General features: G+C 32.8%; 1 pseudogene across 1 annotated transcript; it reads left to right on the top strand.

The window, feature by feature from the left end:
* The first annotated feature begins 4,884 nt into the window (after positions 1 to 4,884).
* Positions 4,885 to 12,387, top strand: LOC149538322 (uncharacterized; annotated as a pseudogene). The gene is made up of 3 exons (XR_016356519.1): positions 4,885 to 5,445; positions 9,862 to 11,874; positions 11,992 to 12,387. The product of XR_016356519.1 is annotated as an uncharacterized LOC149538322 (transcript).
* The last annotated feature ends 8,447 nt before the right edge of the window (positions 12,388 to 20,834 follow it).

The raw sequence follows: 20,834 nt of genomic DNA, 5'->3' as shown, positions 1-20,834 counted from the left end.
TGATTGAATGGTATTAAAACTACCAGTTTTTATACATGCTGGGATGTTGAAGATTACGGAGCTAACTAGAGCAACCAATGTATTATCTCGCATTTGTAAATGAGCAAACTAATTGGGAGAGTCAAGCAACTAACTAATAGTAAACTAATTAAATAACTATCTAAACAACTTATTGAAGGAGCAAACTAAATGAAGATCTGGTTTTGCATCGTAGCATTAGTTATCGACATACTCGCTAGTGCCATTGATGTTGGTGATGTAGGCTTCTAGCTGTCTATTTAATCTTCCCTGCCCTTACCTACTCTAACTACTTTATTTATTGTTGTCTTCATATCAAGAGTTCTAGATCTCTCATTTTAAACTATACTTTTAGATTATTAGGTTTAGGTTTAGGGTTTGTTCCAAAGGTTGAGTTGGCTGTAATATTTTTCCAGAAGTTTGTAGATGTTTTGTCTTCTTGGCTAATAGTAGATTTCTCTAGAATATTGTATGCTTTCTTATAATAGGCAGTATGTACTCATTTGAGATTACGGTGAAATGAAATATAATATAGTTTATTGTGTGACAGCACATCATATTGTTCTGTGTCTTTGTTATTTTTTGTCCTCTGCCCATCCATCAATTGACGAAACTTGGAATATGATCTTGGGGCTTTAAACAACTGGAATCTTTGCCACTCACTCTCAATAGGACAAAGTCAAGTGTTTTGAGACAACTGTTATAGATAGAACTTGAATAATATTATAATTTTATTTTTCATATTTTTCATCTATCTTTTTTATTTTTGATACGCGGAGTTATCTTTGTGGCCTTGACCAAAAACCAAGAACCTGTGTCAACAAGAGTGAGACTAGTTTCTACTAGGTGAGATTGTCCACCCACTAGCCATCACACATTTTTAACTGAAAAGCACTTTCTAAACCTAGACCATGGGGAGCTACCCACAATCGTGTGGACTATTTTTATCTATCTTATTATTTCTATTTTCATTTTTTAATCTCTAGAGTAAGATAAATATATGTTTTTGAAAATAAAATTAGGGTGGGAAAGTTATTTTCATCTCTTTTCAAAATTTATGTAATAGAGATAATGTCTAAGATTGAGGGTGGAGAGGATGTAGAGTGGTAGTGGAAAGGGAGGTAGTTTGAAGGCAAGTTTAGAGAGGTTCAACAACTGTTCTTCCAAGTAAGCCCTTGTTTATGAAAACAAGTGTAGAAATTGTTGTCGATGGTAAGATTAATGTGTTAATAGATTTTAGTATAGAAAGGAATTTTTTTTACCAAAATTCTAACTATGGTGTTGTGGATCTTAAGCACCAAGCTGAAGATCCTCTACTCCAAACTTGAGCTTCTTAAGATTGTAATCCTGATAAGAGAAATTATAAGTAATCCCTTTATTCTTATTGTTAGTGTATTTATTTAATTATACTTAGGCTTATTAATCCTACTTAGTCATCCATGCTTATTTGACACTTGCCTACACAAGTTGTAATCATTTTGGAGTCTATTAGAGAGGTGTATGTTCTATTTTGAGACCTCATCCTAGTTAATGGGTTGTTATTTTTTATTTGTCTCTGCTCATGTTTGAGGATTTAATATCATTTCATGGAAGCATTGAAACCTATATGTATTCCCCTTTTATGCATTATTTGATACTCGACTCCGACTCTCATTCTGTATTAGTATGTTTCTAATTTATTTCTTAGATGATACTAGTTTATTCATGGTATGGGAACATGTTGGCAAGTGACCAAGTATAAGGGCATGAGTGTTGTCATTGATAGAAAAATATTCATATGGTAAGATTTCTTGAAGGAGCAACCACTTTTGGTTTTGGTTAAGTATGAAAAAATGCCAAGTGTTTAGCATTAAAACTGCTAGTTGTCAACTTGGTTTGTTTAACAAGCTTGGTGGAGTAAGTTTGATTGGCCATAATTTTGGAGATAGTCAGTATCATGTCTAAATAAAATGTCAGTATGTTTTCCTGGTTTTTTTATATTAAAAGAAACCAATATGTTTTCATGAATTAATAAGGCAATTGGTTCATATTTTGGTTAAGAAATATGAAGATGGTTCCATATTGTAATATACATGACAAGTGACAAAGCTCGAGCATTTTCGCCTAAGGAATTGAATGTTCATGTCATTTCAATTACTTGGAGATGTAGAGATGACATCCTAGATATTAACCCTCTATTATCAATTTTTGACAAATAGTTTTGGATGTGCCACATTTTTCATCATTATCATTGATCGGAAAAAGTATTTGAAAGGGTGTATAAGTGGATCAATTTCCACATGCGAAGTGTGGTAATGTAATGTGGACATTATGGGATCTTTATGGATGATGTTATGATGATCAAATGTGTGTATTTTTTGTATAGCTAGAAACAAATATGAAATACACAAAGGACTAATTAGATATTTAGATATCAGTACAATCACTTTTCTATTTTATATATTACTCATTGTATTGATTTAATATCATTATAGAGAAGTGAGCATCTATTTTATTACAACTCCTAACAAGGTTGACATCTTGAACAAGGTCTAGTCCTATTGCAAGAACTTATCTGCTAAGTATACATAATAACTCTAAATGAGGTTTAAACTCCTAACATAAAACCTTTTGATTATTACATTATTGTGGATATCATCCCAAATAGGGTTTCTCCTTAGCCAAGATTTTTTCAAAAAAAAAATCTTGTTGTTATAAGTTTCTTATTGTTGTATGCTTTACATTTCAGTACTATTATTTGTGTACTACTACATAGAGTGATGCTTAAACGCAATTTTTGAGACAATTTATTAATTAGTTGTCATACTAAGAGACAATAAGAAAGGCGTGTATCATCTAAGAGACAATTTATTAATTAGTTGTCATACTAAGAGACAATAAAAAAGGTGATGTTAAAAAGTGATAAAACTTTGCTCAAGGAATCTAACTTGAGCTATTCGAGGAACCTAACCTGAGATCACCATTATGGACTATAGTTGTAGGGCTTTTACTAGAAATTTAGTGGTTCCTTTAGATCACCATGATGGAATGCAATTGTAGGGATTACACTCAAACTTTAGTGGCTATGTTCAAATCTCTAACTAGGTTCAATATATAATTTTAATATTTATATTTGGAAAGTCTTTTTTTGTTTAAAGAAATGTGGGCATCTAAGATGAATTCCTAGAAGAAAAAAGTTGTAAGCTAAATTGTTTGTTGATATCAAATATCATAATTATTGGTGCAAGATGGTTGAAATAGAAGGAACAGTAACAAGTTATCTACTTTTTGTCAACAATTGCAAGTTATGTACTTTTTATCAACTTTGAGTGCAAGTATTCATACTTTATATTTATGCAATGGAAAGATGCATTGATTGTTCCATACTTATCAAACATTTCTAGAATTTTTTTACTCTTAAGGGAGGAATGTGAGATTTATGTTCAATGCTAAATTGTCATGGAAAACTTGTTGTCCATTTGCGGCTCTATTACAAAACCACAAGGAGCTCTCCCTTTGAGTGTGCAAAGCTTCATACCAAATATATAGAGGTTGGACAATTGGGTTTCTATAATTCCCAACATGACTTCAATTTTAAAATAAATTATTAACATATTTGGAGTTATATTAGCATAATTTCTACTATAAAATTATTATTATTATTTTTTTCATTTTTACTATTAATTATTATACATTATTTAATATGTTATTGTATTGTCTTCTCTCGACTTGTGCATGTACACAAATGGAATATATTTTATTAAAAAGTTAATTTTTAACTTACAAGATCAAATTATTAATTGGGTATATATATATAATTTAAAATATAATATCTTGTTGAATATAAATTTAATAAAATTCAATTTCAAAAAATATATTTACCAATTAAATTCGACTAAGTATAATATTAAAAATAAAACTTTAAAATTTTGTACCAAAATATGCCACAAAATTATCATTTTTGCCACCATCATGTGTATTAACAATGTTTATTGTAAGGTTTGTGCACTCTCCATGATGATTCGCTCCAACATTCATGTGTGCCACTTGAAGGGCCAAATATGGTACATCTGCAATTTTGATAGCACAAATGTTTCATACTTCATGCAGCAATTTGTGCTTAGTGAATGACACTCTTGTTGATGTTTCCATTCTTTTGGAGGACAAAGAGCTTGTGAAGTTCATTGTGGATGAAATAGGGTGCAAAGATACTAGTAAACCTACCAAGAAGGTAAATTCTAGAAAAGATAGTATGAATTTCAACCAAGGAAAAATCTAATATGGTGCATTAAATGTGTACAAGGAAAGAAAAACTAATAAAGATAAAAATTATCTTACTAATATTTTAGTATGTAAAGAAATTTTTTACATTAGCACTATAGTGACATCATTTAATATATAACACTATCCTTGTAGCTTCAAATATAATATATCAAATGAGGACTAAACGAATTCGAGATTCCTGTGATATCCTTGACCCGCCGTGCATTACACGCATATCGAGAACTTCTGTAGACGAATAGGATCGAAAGCATTACGGGTCGTTCACGTCTCCTCATCTTCCATCGCTTTTTTAGTACTACATGATATCAAAACCTAAAAAGCTGGCTTTTCATCGTTTCTCAGCACCACGTAACATCCTTTGTTTGTATTCGTTGAAAAATTTGGCTCGTGCACACCACTTGTGTTCTGGTTTCTACAATTTGATATCAACACCGACGTCATAAAAAGATGGTAGAGGAAACCTATTAAATTAAAAATCATATAACAGTGGTTCTGTGAACATTAAATTAACTAATAATTAATAAATTTAAGTAATGGTCAAATAGAGGCATATTTACGTCTATTTGGGCAAGGTCTTCTCCCTTGTATCAGGTGCATATTTTCGGCTCTTTACGAAGGGTTTTCTCCATTGTACCTACAAAGCTAGCGTTTTTCTTATCATAATTCGAATTTGCAACGATCATGGTCTACCCAATGCTCGCCTTCTTTTCATTCATTCTAACCTATTTCCTTTTGCTTCTCCACTGCTCTTCCCTCTCCCCCGATGGAGCAATTTTACTTGATATTAGAAATGGAGATTGGAGAAACAGTAATAATGCTTTGAGCAATTGGAATGAGTCTCACCAAAATCCATGCGCTTGGAAAGGAATTTCTTGTGATGAGTTCGGCACAGTTATCACAGTCAATCTCACTGGTGCGTTGATTTCTGGCAACTTGACTTCTGCCATTTGCAGCCTTCCCAATCTGACAGAACTGACTCTCCAGGCCAATGCTTTCACTCTTCTTTCCCCAGACGCCTTCCTCAATTGCAAGCGTTTGCAAAAGCTCAATTTGTCGACTAACAACTTCACTGGAACGCTACCAAGTCATATCTCAGAAATGAGTGAGTTGAGAGTCCTGAATTTCTCAGTGTCATGCTCAAAACTACGAGGGCAAAAATACACACAAATATTTTTTTTTTTTAAATTATAATTGTTAATTAAAGTGCTCTAAGTTGAAATGATTGAGATAACAGTATAAGTACAGGTTCTCTACATTACGTCTTAAGATTATAAACTTGAGGAGAAATAAATCGTTAAATAGAACTCTCACTATAAGATTGATATTAACATCTGTTTCATTAACTCATTAGTCTAACATAACCCCGCTTTACACAGAACATACTTATTGGTTAAAAACTTTACTTAATTTAAATCTAAATTAATCAATCTACAATCAACTATATGATTATTACTAATCTTATAAGATAAGATATAACTACACAATGTACTTGAAACCCTTTGGATATACTAATTCAATTTGTTACTTAATTAAAACTAATTTCTAGATAGAGTTAATGTATCTAATTTCAACCACACTATTCTATGAACTAAGGTAACTTACTTTATCATTTAAGTGGGATACTTAATTACACTAATATAAAAAAATTTAAAATTGAACTAACAAACAACATGCATACCAACTATACAAAAAAAAATATAAGAAAATACTCAACTATCTTCTAACAATAATTGTTATAATTTCGTAAACTTACTAACAAGAAATAATAACAACTAAAACTTATACTACACTATTTTACCTAACAAACCAATATTCACCAACATGTTTTAAAATATATCCTAAATTAACACTTGAACTAGAATAATAAAACGACTTGCAAATATTGAAATTTCCAAATGATACTAGTCACTAATATTTAAAATGTTACAAATACAAACATGAAACTAATTAACTAGTCCTAACTAAATCAAATTTAGAATCAACATAGTACTAAACTTACTTAATTCAAAACTAGAAGAAAATAACTAAGCCAATTTAATAATTTAAACTTTAAACTATCCTAACATTACCACTACAAAGGCTATACATGCTAACAACAAAATAATATTACTAATTACTAACCTAATAAAATGATTTATATAAATAAAGACAACAAATAACAATACTAACTAATATTAATCCATGAATAATGTACATGATAAAATTCCACCAATTTTAAGACTAAAATTTTAAATGACAAACAAACCAAACTAAAATAAGGTAACTAACATTCTAACTTAAATGAATTTATTATAAAACTAACCTAACATCTAATCCTACTAAACCAATACTTAAACTAACAATCTTAACACAAAATTGACTTACTATCATAAGCATAGTATCCTACTCTAACCCCTAACTGAACAATCCCCTAACCCACCCTTAACTATCTTACACTTGGCAAAGGGGACAAGTGGATTGTCCCATCCACTTTCTCCATTCTCCCATGTAAGAACACGCTACCCTAGGATGCTTGGCACGCTACCCAGGGAGTTGGAGCGCTGCCCAATAACAGTCCACCTTAAGGGAATGTTGGAGATCCCAACAAGGGAGGTGGTGTCAGTAAAAGGACATTAAACCCTTGCTTGGGTTGAAAGCTGCCCCACCCACTTGCCTTGGACGTCCACCAAGGAAGTGACACGCTGTCCCATGACTGAATTTCGTAGCCCAAGTACACTCTCTCCAAGGGAAATACGCTAGGGATGGTAGAGGGGTGAAGGAATAAGAGTTTTGGAATAATAACAAACTGCACACCATTAATGACCTTTTTCATTCAAATTGCCATATCTCATGGGTCAAGGCAAAGATGTTGACAAAAAAATTCACTGGCTATGAGGAGAATTAGAATTAATTACATTGTCCTAAGAGATATGACTAGCCTTTCCTTACCAATTATGTGTGTATAGACATAGAAGCCTAAAGTCACCAGGGTTAATAGCAATCAAGTCTAGTGATTAGGTTAGGATAGCTACAAGGTGGTAGTGAATGCATAAAGTTTTGTTGGTGAGAGGTGTCACAAGATGCCCATTTGATATTTTAATTATAAATGCATTTAATTTATAATCCTTTTTAAAAGTTTAATATTAGATTTTAGTTGCAACCAAAGGAATAATACAGAGAATATTCTCTGTGGCTTAAGAGGGAATTAAATTGTTTTCCCATACATTTTACAGCATCCTGTAGGTGGGTATTTTGAACTTTTAGTTTTATCTTTTTTTTTTCTTCCTTTTGAAGTATATGTATTTTAAAATTTTTTAACTTTCTAGTGATAATATTTGAATCCCATTTCAATAATTTAAAGAACACTTTGAGGGGGTAAGAAACATATATCTCAACTCAAAACTAATGGTTTAATGACAATTCTAATAGACAATTAAGTATACCTAAAGTAGGTTCATCCAAGGACTAAGTTTTTTTTTTTGATTTAGCAAGAGGGGTTATATTATTTTTCAATAAATCTAATGGGACCTATTTCATATCAAATATACCAAGGATTTGAATGATCCATTATAACTATAATGCAAAAATTGTTTTGCTTCCAATAATCCCGAAAACTGAACTTACATTCATAATATAAATTTCATTTTCAATGTAAAGAAAACTTGAAATTTTACTTAATCAAACCATCATCATTTCATCCTATTTTTGATGTGCAATTCAAATAATTGAAATTACAATTAAACCACAAGATAAGCGATAATACTCAATCACCAATTTCATTGGCAAACCTGATTCAAAGGCTCAGTCGGGAAAGAACCAGGAAGAAAACCCAGCGTCGTTGCCATTACAACAATGTTTTGAGATACAATTTACATAGGATTCAATCCCGAATTACAACACTTAAATGAAATTTCCTTTGTGACCCTCAACAAGGGTTCCATATCCAATTCTGCAACACATTTCTTGAACCATAGAGGGAACAAAATCTGATCGGGTGACAACCAAGCATAACCAAGAGACAATCAACATACAAACTCATACATGGTTTACACAATAGGATTCGCAATGAATCAAAACTAGGGAAAGGTGGATTCTTCCAACCAGGAGAAGTCAAACACAACACCAAACAAATGCCCAATCGGGGCTATATACCAAGAACTTCCGTTCTTCCATTTCAACATACCATAATCATACAAGGTTTGTGCTGACAGGTAGGGACCCATAACACCCTACCCTTTCTCCCTCTTCTCATCCTGAGAAGAGACACTACACTGATTGGAGTCCGACTAAACAGACCTTTCCCAAAATTGGTCACTTCTGCCCTCTCCAAGGGTGAGTAATACCAAAACACCCATACAGAAAAAAAAAATCTCAAAATTTCAAACATAAACAAGAAAGGAAAACAACCAAAATAACATGGTTTTCAAAGCATCCCAACATACCCACAACCATACAAACATTCAAACAACAACAAGGTAGTATAAGCATGAAACAAGAATGAAATTTTAACAAGGGACATGAGAATTCCAACCTTCACAAAGAGGTAATGGCAATGAACAAGTTTGAGTAGAGTTTCCTTTTCCTTCCTTTAATCTTCAAGACCTCCTCTCTAAATGTAGAGATTGGGTAACCACCTCCACTAGTCCAAGAAGGGCCTCTAAATAAGCCTCAAACTCAATCACCCAAGGGAACAATAAATTCACCCACCCACCTACAAATCTAGAAGCTCCTAACTCAACCCACACTATGGTTAAACACTAAATGGAGGTGAGGTGAGGTAACTCAAGATAACCACTTGCAATTTTCGCACAAAGGAGAAATGACACTTTTTGAGTGGCCTCCAAAGTCAACAAAAGGGGCTTAGGGGTTGGAAAAGACCCCCAACCCATACCCATACCCTTTGGGTATAATTATATCATGTTTTAAGCCTTAGGAAAGAGGTTTAGAGCCAAACAAAATCTAGAAATAAAATAGGACCAACTAATAACTCTAAAATGCAGATTAAGCACTAATCTGGATTAAGGGTGACTAAACTCGATTAAGAACCCAATTAGCAATTGACACCAACTTAAGCCAACTTGGGTCCAAAGGTTACACAACTAACCCTAATCAGCACACTGAAGAACATAAATAATTTATGAGTGTCAAGCGACACTAAAAGAACATAGTTACGAACACTAACATTTACTGAACACAAAAAGATACATACATACATCTCACAGTACAATACGTGAATTACGAACAACAAGGTTTCCAAAGTTAGCACATAAAGATCATTTCTATTCCTCCGTCGATTTCCTCGACTAAAATATCTGCACACTCATTGCACACATCAGTAGTCCCGAAAATCACATGTACATATATACGTATCAGAAATTCACATAAATTGAACCATACATCAATCAGGGTTTCTTCCATCCTACTTAATTCTTAACCATTTAAAATCTCTTAAACCAAACTGTTAATCCTATCTCTTACTTAATTCATTGACATACATAAAACATTAAATGACAACATCAAATATCTAAAAGTGACATCACACAACATGAAATAATATAATATGTTCTGAGCATCAGATAATGTCTCAACATCTTGAGTCAGAAGTTTCAAAATGATAAAGTAACATCTAAGACTACGAAGGGTCGGAGCGAGGCCTCACACTCAGGTAATTCTTTCAGTGGCTCCATTCCGTCTACTTTCTTGGGCAATTTAACGCTGTTGGAGATCTTGGATTTATCGGAAAATGATCTTTCGGGCACCATTCCTACCACTTTTATGGCTCACTCGAATCTGACACAACTCTGTCTTTATAAAAACAAAACTTCTGGACGAATTCCGGAGAACATTGACCAGCTCACAAGGTTGTCTATTTTGGATTTGAGCCACAATCAGCTTGAAGGCACAGTTCCCAATGCAATTGGCAATCTTACATATCTGAGACTTCTTCAATTCCCGGACAATCGGCTTACAGGAAAGATACCTTCTCAGATCGGCAAGATGCCCCACTTGAGCAACTTGATGCTGTACTACAACAACTTCAGCGGTTGGTTGCCCCAGAGTTTGGGCACATATTCTGACTTCGTTGTCTCTGATGTGTCTCAAAGCGGATTGGAAGGTCCCCTGCCGAAGAATTTGTGCAGGGGAGGAGTGTTATATGGCTTCGCAGCCTCTTCCAACAATTTCAACGGTACTTTGCCTTCCTTCTTTGCAGATTGTAAATCTCTAGAGTATCTGTACCTCGACGACAACCACCTGAGCGGCGAGATTCCAGCGGGGCTATGGGGTGCTGTCAAACTCAAGGGGTTGTTTCTAAACAACAATAAGTTCCAAGGCAAGATTTATCCTGCGATTGGCCAAGTGAAGAATCTGAGTCGATTGAAGATAAGCAATAACTGTTTCGACAGAACAATTCCTCCGGAAGTTGGACAGCTCACGAAACTTCAAGAATTTGAAGCAAGAAACAACAGCCTGTCAGACCCCATTCCACCTGAGCTCGCAACCTTAAGTCTGCTCAATGTTCTCAAGCTGGACAACAATCTTCTCTCTGAAGAAATTCCCGAGAAAATAATGTCACTGAAGAATCTCAATGAGCTCAATTTGGGTTACAATCGACTATCAGGAGAAATCCCTGGTATTTTGAGCAACGTAAATAGTCTTGATTTGTCAAATAATCTTCTTTCTGGAGGTGTTCCTACCGAATTGGGACGAATGAATCTGAATATTTTCAATGTATTCAACAATCACTTGTCTGGGCGGATTCCTGATGGCTTAGACAATCCAGCTTACAAGGACAGCTTTGTCGGCAACCCGATGCTATGCGGAGGACGGAATGTGATGCTACGTTCGTGCTCCTCGTCAAGTAAAATGTCACCGCAGAGGTTAGCGACCATTCTAGTGCCATCTTTAGTTATATTAGCCATTGTAACCTTGCTCTCTATTTATGTGTGTCGCTCCTCGAAGCGGCGTTACCCAGACACGCAGTCGTGGAAGATGACGCCATTCCATTCCACAGATGTGGACGAGACATTCATCCTTCGCAACTTCAGAGAGAGTAAGGTGATTGGCTCTGGAGGCGCTGGAAAAGTTTACAAGGTCATTCTACAGAACGGGGAAGCCGTAGCTGTTAAGAAGATCCGGAACCGCCGGAACATGAGCAGATCAGGAAGAAATCGCAAGAGAAAAGGTTTGCACGAAGTAGAGAGTAAAATGGGGAAGTGAAGGTGGACAAATTGGGTCTCATCAGGCATGCTAGCATCTTGAAGCTTCTCTTTTCCATTTCAAGTGAAGACTCCGATTTCAAGCCGTTGGTGTACGAATTGATGCCCAACGGCAGCTTGTTCTACTGCCTGCACGGAAATCGATCTAGACCACAAGTAAATCTCCAATGGCCGATCCGTTATCATATTGCTCTTGGTGTAGCCCGTGGACTGAGTTATATGCATCATGATTGCTCCCCTCCGCTATTGCACAGAGATGTGAAATACAGTAACATCTTGCTGGACGAGAATTTTGGGGCTAAAATTTCAGATTTTGGGGTGTCGAAAGAGCTGAACAAGCTGGGGTATGAATTCACGGTGTCTGGTTACGTACGGTCACACGGATACATCGCCCCAGGTATCAAAACTCACTCTTTCGGATCGACATAATATAGTTATCGTGCAGAAATTCTCTTCTTTCTTTTTGGAGATTGTCTTCTTTCTTTTCATTATCTTTTTGAAAATTGTGATGCAGAATATGCGAACAGGCCAAAGGTGAACGAGAAGAGTCATGTATACAGTTTCGGAGTGGTGATGTTAGAGCTGGTTACCGGAAAGAAAGCTACGGGAGAGACGGAGTATGGAGAGGACGGGGACATCGTGGAATGGATACGCAACAGAATTCTGATGGGCGGACAAGAGGCAGTGTTTGACGATCGCATGGTGAGAAATAATTGCATAGAGCAAATGATGCGCGTCTTGCATTTGGATTTGGTTTGCACAAGAGGCAGTGTTTGACGATCGCATGGTGGGAGATAACTGCATAGAACAAATGATGTGTGTCTTGCATTTGGGTTTGGTTTGCACAAATAGAGTGCCTAACCAGCGGCCTTCTATGAGAAAAGTAGTGGTGAGATTACTAATGTGCGGTGAAGATTTCAGAATCTCGGAAGAAACTTGAGTAACGATTCCGACAGCGATAATAATGAAGCGGTTTGCTTTAAAGAGACGGACTTGCAGATAATTGTCCACATCTAGTTTCGTAGAATTGCTTCCTCAAGCCAAAACACATGTTTGATTTTGTCCGTATAAAGATAGGGCCCGGCTTAACCGGCCTACTCGAAGCATTGCCTTCGAGTGCGCTGTGTCGTGTGGGACCAATTTAACTGCAACCGTTGTCGTTATATTTAAATTGAACTTGTGTTTTAAAATTTATTGACCCATTATCAAAGACGATTTTTTAATTTATTATTAAATTAAAGTTGAATTCCACATTATTACCTGACGAAATAAAAAGGAGAAGGGGATTGTAAATTTTTTTAAGAGTTACTTTGAGTTAAGTTTATGTTGTGGGTAAAATAATTTTCAATCTATATTTTTTTTTTATTTAGAAATAATAATATGATTTATGTAATGAAAATAAACCATTTAATAATTATTTTAATATTTTAAGTAAATGATCAATTTCAATAATTATAAAGTATTTTTTATTTGTATTTATTTTATATAATAATATAATAATAAAAGTAATTTATTTTTAAAGTGAAATAATTATCTAATAATTTTTTTTTAATGTATAAGATATTTATTTAAAACTAATGGTTAGAAATTTTAAGATCTATATTGATTTTTTTTTATAGATATAATTCATATTCCACCATATTAATAATTATTTTTCGTGGATATTAAAAATAAAATAAAATTATTAACAAAATTTAATTTAATTTTTTATAAAAGATTATATGAAAAACTAAATTTATATTCTTTCATATATAATGTAAAGAGAATTTGTTATACAATTGATGCAAGAAAATATACACATTTTTATGGCATTTCTCACATTTTAAATCATTTTGAAAAAAAAGAAAACATAGATGTATAGATCATATATACACATAATATTAATAGTATTACAAATGTAATAGTTTTAAATAAATTGTTTTTCATTCTAACAATTGATTATAGAAATAAATTTAATAAAATTATCCTAAAAAATATTTTTTTAAATATTATAAAAATTCAATTAAATATAAATCATTGTTTATAAAAAATTATTAATTTAAAATTATTTATTTAAGATAATTATTTTCTCTAATGTCAATCATAAACTGATCAATTTAATGAAATATGGAAAACATTATTTCTTAACATTATATTAAAAATTGTATATTTTTACATTTTAAAATTAAATAATAATTAAATGAAAAAAAATATTGTCTTTTTTAATTATAACTTATAATTGTTACTTTTATATCAATAAAATTTATAAATTATAATATTTAATATTGGTAATTGAAAATTAAAATGCATGCATAACAAAAATTAGTTATTGAAAATTAAAATATATGAATAATAAATACACATTTTAAATAGTCAATATAATCAAACATCAGAAATATTAAATAGTTTACTTCAAAAAATCTTGATCTCGTGTCTAAAAAATATGTCAACTTTGAACATTATGTAACAAAAAATAGAAAGGATAGCCAAATAAGTGGGTCCTGCATTTATGACACACTCGAAGTCAAAGCTTTGAGTGTGCCAGTTAAGTCAGGCCTAAAGATAATAAACAAAGCCTGCTTGAGAAGGTTCAGAATTTTAAATTAAATAACACTGCCTTTTGTGTCTAATTTTGTAGTGTGTTTCCATTAATATTAATAATATTATATAATAGTGTTTCAAAGGTGTCTTGTCATATGGTTGGTCAGATATAAATTTAATGTGTTTGTTATCTAAGGTTTTGCAACCCTAAATTTTTCTCTCCAAGTCAACTATGTCACAATATAAAATATATTAATTCTTTAAGAATTACTATTATTGTAAAGTGCAAAATGAATATTGCACTTATCATGGGAGTAAAAGTGATGGAAGGCAATAGAAGTTCGGTAAGAAGTAAGTTAGGGCAGTTGCCCAACTTCTTGGCAAAATTTATATAATGGGAGAAAACTATTGTAAGGGGGTTCTTTTTTTGCAGTCGAGAAGTTCTACAGCTACAACATAGGAGAATACAATTCAATTTTGGTGACAGGGAACACTTATGTTCTTATAACAAAGTAATTTTTGGAAAGTGTGTACAATTGTTGTTTTTAGTAATCAGTTATTTTTTACTTTCTTGGTGCAAAGAAATAAAGGAAGTGCATTGGGTGTTCTTTTTCAAAATAATCTAAATTGTTGAAGTGTTAATCCATTTATGAGTATTTTCATGGTATGGTGTGAGTATTCGTGAATGGTTGAATTAGCATTGTGTCAGTGATAGCTCTCAAGCATAGTCCTTGATTGCTCCCATTAACAGTTTACATCATTTTTATGAAAACATTGGAGGCATGTGGTGCATTCGCTATCAATGGTTTTCCTTTTTATTTTCTAAGTTCTACTCATTTTTATTGAAAAATCACAAATTTTATCTTACGAGGGAGTTGCCCCTCTAAATGCAGAGGAAGGCCAGATATTAAGGGCCTATCCAACTATTGGAGACATCGATTTTCCACACACTCCATTGGGAAAAATCATATATTTTCTAAGGGACAAATCTGTTTACCAACAATGTTTAAATTTATCTTATTTATATAATTGGTATCATAGTGTTTACAATGTTGTTTTCATCAAATTCTTGTCAAATATGAATTGAATATGAGATTAGATTTTTCGTATTAATATAATTGTTTAATATATATTCTTTTTTTATAAACAAAAGTGGACATACCCACTACATTTTATATATATTTGTTTTTGTTATACGAGTTCAACAAGGACTCTTGGAGAAAAGAACCCAACAAGAATACCTCCACTTCTGCTCATTAAAATTCTAAAGTAACTAAAATGTACAGAAAAAGAGCATGATAATAACTTATTGCCCAACAAACCTAAAACTACTAAAGTTTACAAAATTGGTCATATAGAAGGAGGCCAAATGTAATTTTTTAAAGAAATTTAAATCATAATACAATTGCCAATTTGAGTATATAAACACACCCCCTCCCAATTACATGAGTAGAAAATGTCATACATATTTGTCCCAAAATATAATCCCACCCCATTAATGAAGCTGACAATGTCACAAAGTAGTAGATGTGGAGCCCCATACCATGAAGAAGTCATAGACACCTATGTGAGTTACACATAGAACCATCATAATATATCACCCAAATGAGCCATAATAGTAAAGCTTCCATCATCAATTCGAACTATATGTGTAGAGGAGCCAAGAGAATATTATCATGAAAATCCAATATGTGAACTGAAAACATATTGCAGGAGAGTAGTATAGAGCCGTATGAAGTACAACAAACTATAGAAAAATATAACATGTATGCACAAAGTGACATATCTTGAAAGTATAACTAATATACACAATATCATCTTCATAGAAAAAAATATTCAGTCTACTATATCAATCTACAACATCACACTATGCATAAATGCTAATAACTATAAGTATTGATTATTTATTTCTAATCCCCAAAACAAAAGTATTTCTCAAGTATGGATTTTGTATTAAGGAATATCGATATCCATCACTACTGTACCAAATTGAGCTCGAGGTTCAACTCCTAGGAGACACTATAAAATGATTAACCAATAGTTTATTCATTCTATGTCATAAAATAGAAACATTTTCAAACAAGAGAACACAAATGATGTAAATGATAGTACTAGTTGATATTGATTGTTAGAAATTATTAATCATTTGGTCTTGATTGAGCTAGTATTAAATTTAGGCATTTTTTAATTGCTCAACTTGTATTAAGATCTACTCAAAGATGATTCTAGAATCTATGACAATACATATTATTTTATTTATCAACATAAAAAATTGTGTATAAAATATCAGTGTATATATCTAGTACAAGGTTTCATGTCAGTAATTTTGGCCATGGTATTTTTGTTCTAATGTGTGAATCATGCTTTGATTTCTTACAACATTTATGTTTTTTGTTTCTATTTTGTGCTATTAATGAGTTTCATTTTCCAAATTGTAATATGTTCTCTACAACCTCACTGATCTCGAATAAGCACTCTTAACATGCATGATTTGAGTATGACATAACCTCTTAGTATTTGATTTACCAAACTATCTTTGAAAATAGATTTGTTTCTAGCAACCATATTTAATATGGGAAAATGATTAAAATTATAGCTACTATTGTTGTTTACTTATCAAACTTCTTAAGGGATATTTTGGTAAAGGAAATCTTTAATAGGAACAAAAGATGAAATTTAGTGTAGTTAGCTTCCCATTTTACTAAAACAACTTTCCTAATTTAACAATTCTTTGACAAATTGCCCAACTTTTATGTTTCCATAAAATGAATTTTGTTTGTATTTGGTAAAATAGTCTTTCAAGCATACACAAGGAACTAATTGTATTTCTATATAGATAGATGGGTTAAACCTTAATTTGATGATGAGGACATAGAGGAATGGATGAATCTAGCCATACTGCACTCCAAGTTAAGAGAGAACTAAAAGTGACTAAAAAATCAATCATTGTAGTACACAAAAAAAGACACCAAGCTACTATTAATCCCTTCGTATTCATAGGAAATATTTCAGGTATTATAACCCATAGAGTTCAACCAATTCCTAGTGAACATGATGCAATTTATACCAATAGAACAACCAGAGATAGCTTCCACCCAAGCAACTGTAAAGAAGATCATATGGAGCATCCTAGTAACTAGTATTACAATCTAATAGTGCTAGAATAGATGCTTGAATTCCCCTTATTGAAAACACTAAAAGTAGTCTCCTACTAGGTTTTTCTAAACAACAGTGCACCTACAATGGGACCTAAATATATATTATACTAAATATGTATGCCATTAATATTACATTTATGAAAACTTCTAAAACTCACAACTAGGAATATAACTTGATTTCTATATTATATGAACCATTTATAGTACAAAATTGATATAATTTGTCAATGAACTACACCTTAAAGAACACTAAAAGTATACTAGACTATAAATATTGAAATAAAACTCAATGAAACTCTGATTATAAAAGCATACAGCTATATCAAATTATAATCCTTGAGTATAGCGATTTTCATCTAGTATCATCAAATAAAAAAACTATATGTAACCAAAACCTATGATACTTCATTGATAACAAACAACTATCCAGTTGTAGATTCATACACCAAATTAAGGTTTAACTCAGTTATCAAGTCTAAAGTGCTACACAGTCATGAAGAGTATTGTACATTTTCACACACACACACACACACACACACATCAAAAATAGAAGTTGATATCTTCTTGAACCCCTTCAAACCCATTCAATGATAACATATTTGCCTAAGGGTCCTAGAACCCCTAGGTACATATTATATTTGTTCTAATGGGTGACTTTATACTATATATTATATTAATTAATCAGTATATCCTATATAATATAATATCATATCATAAGATATCATATGATATAATATATTAAAATATAATATAATATATTATGATATCACATTTAGTATAATATATTATTAATGATTAGGATCTCATTTATAAAATAATAAAAAAGACACAACCTGTATATCACATGAATCATGGAAGAGAGAATCTAGTACTCTTCTTAACTTTTGATCCACACCCTCCATTTTTCATGTGTTTCTTTTCACTAGTTTGGTGATAATGTATCAAGTATCGGATAGTTAGATGTGCTGGATATATCGAGTATCTATTTTTGATGTATTAGATAGAAGCCAAAGGAAGAGGGCTAGCCCCATAGTACAGAAGGCTAGAGACTAGCTGATATTTACCCCCTACTATCTAACCAATACCTTTTTTGGTCGTCAAAAAAATCTTCATGGTTAAAACCATAATATTTTGTATCAACCATACTAACCCTAACATACATACTTTTCAAAAAAGTAACCAACAACATAAATTACGAATGCTACTGTTAAAATGATTGATATCCACATTAACCAAAAGTGCCACATAGGACATACAGTTCATAGTTGACCACAACATAATAAAAATCAAAAGAAATAAAAGAAAATGGGCTAGTTCCCCGCATTCTCCTCCAAGTCCTCCCCATCCTTTTCATTAGGCTCCTACATTGTCAGTTTCTCCACCTCCTCCTTGACAGGTTTCTCCAATAGAGTCTTGAGCCAATCATCTACCAAGAAGCTATAGAGGGATCCACTTCCTTCTCATCCTTGTTCACCTACGAAAAGTAGAGAGTGGTGGATGTTGAATGCATGACTTTTCTAGAGAACTTAGCAAGGGTTCCTACCTTTTGCCACAGGGCTTCCTAATTGTTGGCTAGGTCATGCATTGATTTCTCTAGCCTATCCAACTAAGTTTTACTTTGGTCCTTCCCAAGGCTATGATGCCCTTTCTTCCCCCCACCCTTAGCAACATCCTTCATAGGGGAGGTGATATATTCCCCAAAGCTTTTATTTGGGGATGGGTTGGCTTCCAACATGTCTGAAATGTGGGAAGGACTTGGAACATCCTTACTCTTAGAGCTAGGGTTTATAATCTTCCTCTTCGTCCTAGTAGATCTCCTTTCCCTCTCTATGGACTCAGGACTCACCTCCTATTTTGGGGTGTCTTAAAAATTTCTAATTTAAGCCTTTTATTGGACCTCCTAGTAGTTTTATTACTCCTCCCACTATCAATATCAAAGTATTCTCTTCCTCTTGGTGGATCTCCTTTCACTCTTCATGGACTCATAACTCACCTCCTATTTGGGGGGTGTCTTAAATTTTTCCATTTTAAGCCTTTTGTTGGACCTCCTAACAACTTTATTACTCCCTAAATATCTATTATTTAACTAGTGAACTTTTTTTAAAAGTAACTATGGCTCCCCAAGCTCAAGAGATGCACAAATCAAAGCACTTGTTTTTACGAGATTTGAGAGTATTGAAGGCCAAAGACAAAAATAGGGACCTAGACTTTGAGAAAGTGTTCAAATCAGTTGATTAGGGGTCTTGGAATTTTTGACCCTATGTAGAGTAGTAATGGGAAAAAGTCTAAATGGAAGAAGAAGGTAACAAATGATGATATAGAAGAATATAGGAAAAATGATAGGCAAAACCATCATAAAAGGAGACAAGGTATGTTAAATGAGAATGAATTTGATCTCATAATAGTAGTTTCTAGTGAAGATGATGTCGTATTTCATAATATAAATCAAGTTAATATTGTGAATGACAATGTATTCATAAAAAAAATTAGTATGGAGCTTGACTACGAAAATATGACAATTGAGAATGACAGTGATAATGTTGCAAATGAACCTTACATGTCTCCTACTTATAAATGAAATGAGGTCCTTTGTATTGAAGAGGGACAAACATCTGACCCCAAACTTAGTAGAACACTGAAGTGGTTAATAGAGATAGATGAAACCATTTTGAGCACACTGGAAGGGAAGAAATCATATAGAACAATTCTTTGTGGGCTTCAAAATGACAATACATTTGTAGACCAATGAGAAATTTATGTGCAATTGTTAAGCATGCAAAGTTAAGACCTATGCTATCCAAATTGAAAATTCATGTCAACAAGAAAATGGAGAGAAATACCATTATCAAGAACTCTACCTTCTAGTTATTGTGCTCCAAATCAAAAGTGAATAAAATTGGTAGGTCACCAATTTTCACCGGAAGTGAAGTTCCTCCTATTGATCAATCCTACTATAAATTCATGACAATTAGAAGAATACATATCAAGATTATCTAAAAAATTCTAAGATCATTGTAACTGGGAAGAAGAAAATGAGAAACTGATGCAAATGGTAGAAAAACTTCTAGAAGCTGAGAACTTGCAAATGTTAGGTAAGAGGAGTAAAAAAAATTCTATTTGAATTCATATATAATCTAAGCTTTTGCCAAATTGAAATCAAAATGGGAACTGGAGCAATTTGACCTATTTAGATGGAAGACCAAATCCTCAATTTGAAGATAAATGATGATACTAAATTCTATTTTTCCCTAATTCCAATTCTAATATTGTACATCCAAACAGCAGATTAGAAATGTTTAAAAATTACAAATGTCAATTCTTGTCTAATTCCACAACCTGATCCTAAATATGATATTTTTGTTATGCACTCACGCATTGAGGTACATTCAGTACTTCTAACATTCAGTGCGTCGAATGTAGATTATCAAACGCATTACGGGTCGTTCACCTCTCAGCATCTTTCGACCCTTTTCAGTACCACCTAACATCAGGTCCTACAAAGCGCAATTATATCAAAGGAGAAATTGAATCCTACACAGCCCGCACTAACTAAAATGTTTCTTATATTTGTTAACAAAATTAGGCTTCTTCACACCACTGGAAACTTTCTGGTTTTTCCAAGTTGACATCATTGCTGACGTGAGGAAAAGAATGTAATGGAAATCTGGAAGCTCTATGC

This window comes from Cupressus sempervirens, chromosome 9 (genome assembly GCF_028749045.1).
Source record: "Cupressus sempervirens isolate cs-2001-9-10 chromosome 9, ASM2874904v1, whole genome shotgun sequence".
NCBI classification, from domain to species: domain Eukaryota; kingdom Viridiplantae; phylum Streptophyta; class Pinopsida; order Cupressales; family Cupressaceae; genus Cupressus; species Cupressus sempervirens.
This window is presented reverse-complemented; position numbering and strand designations above follow the sequence as displayed.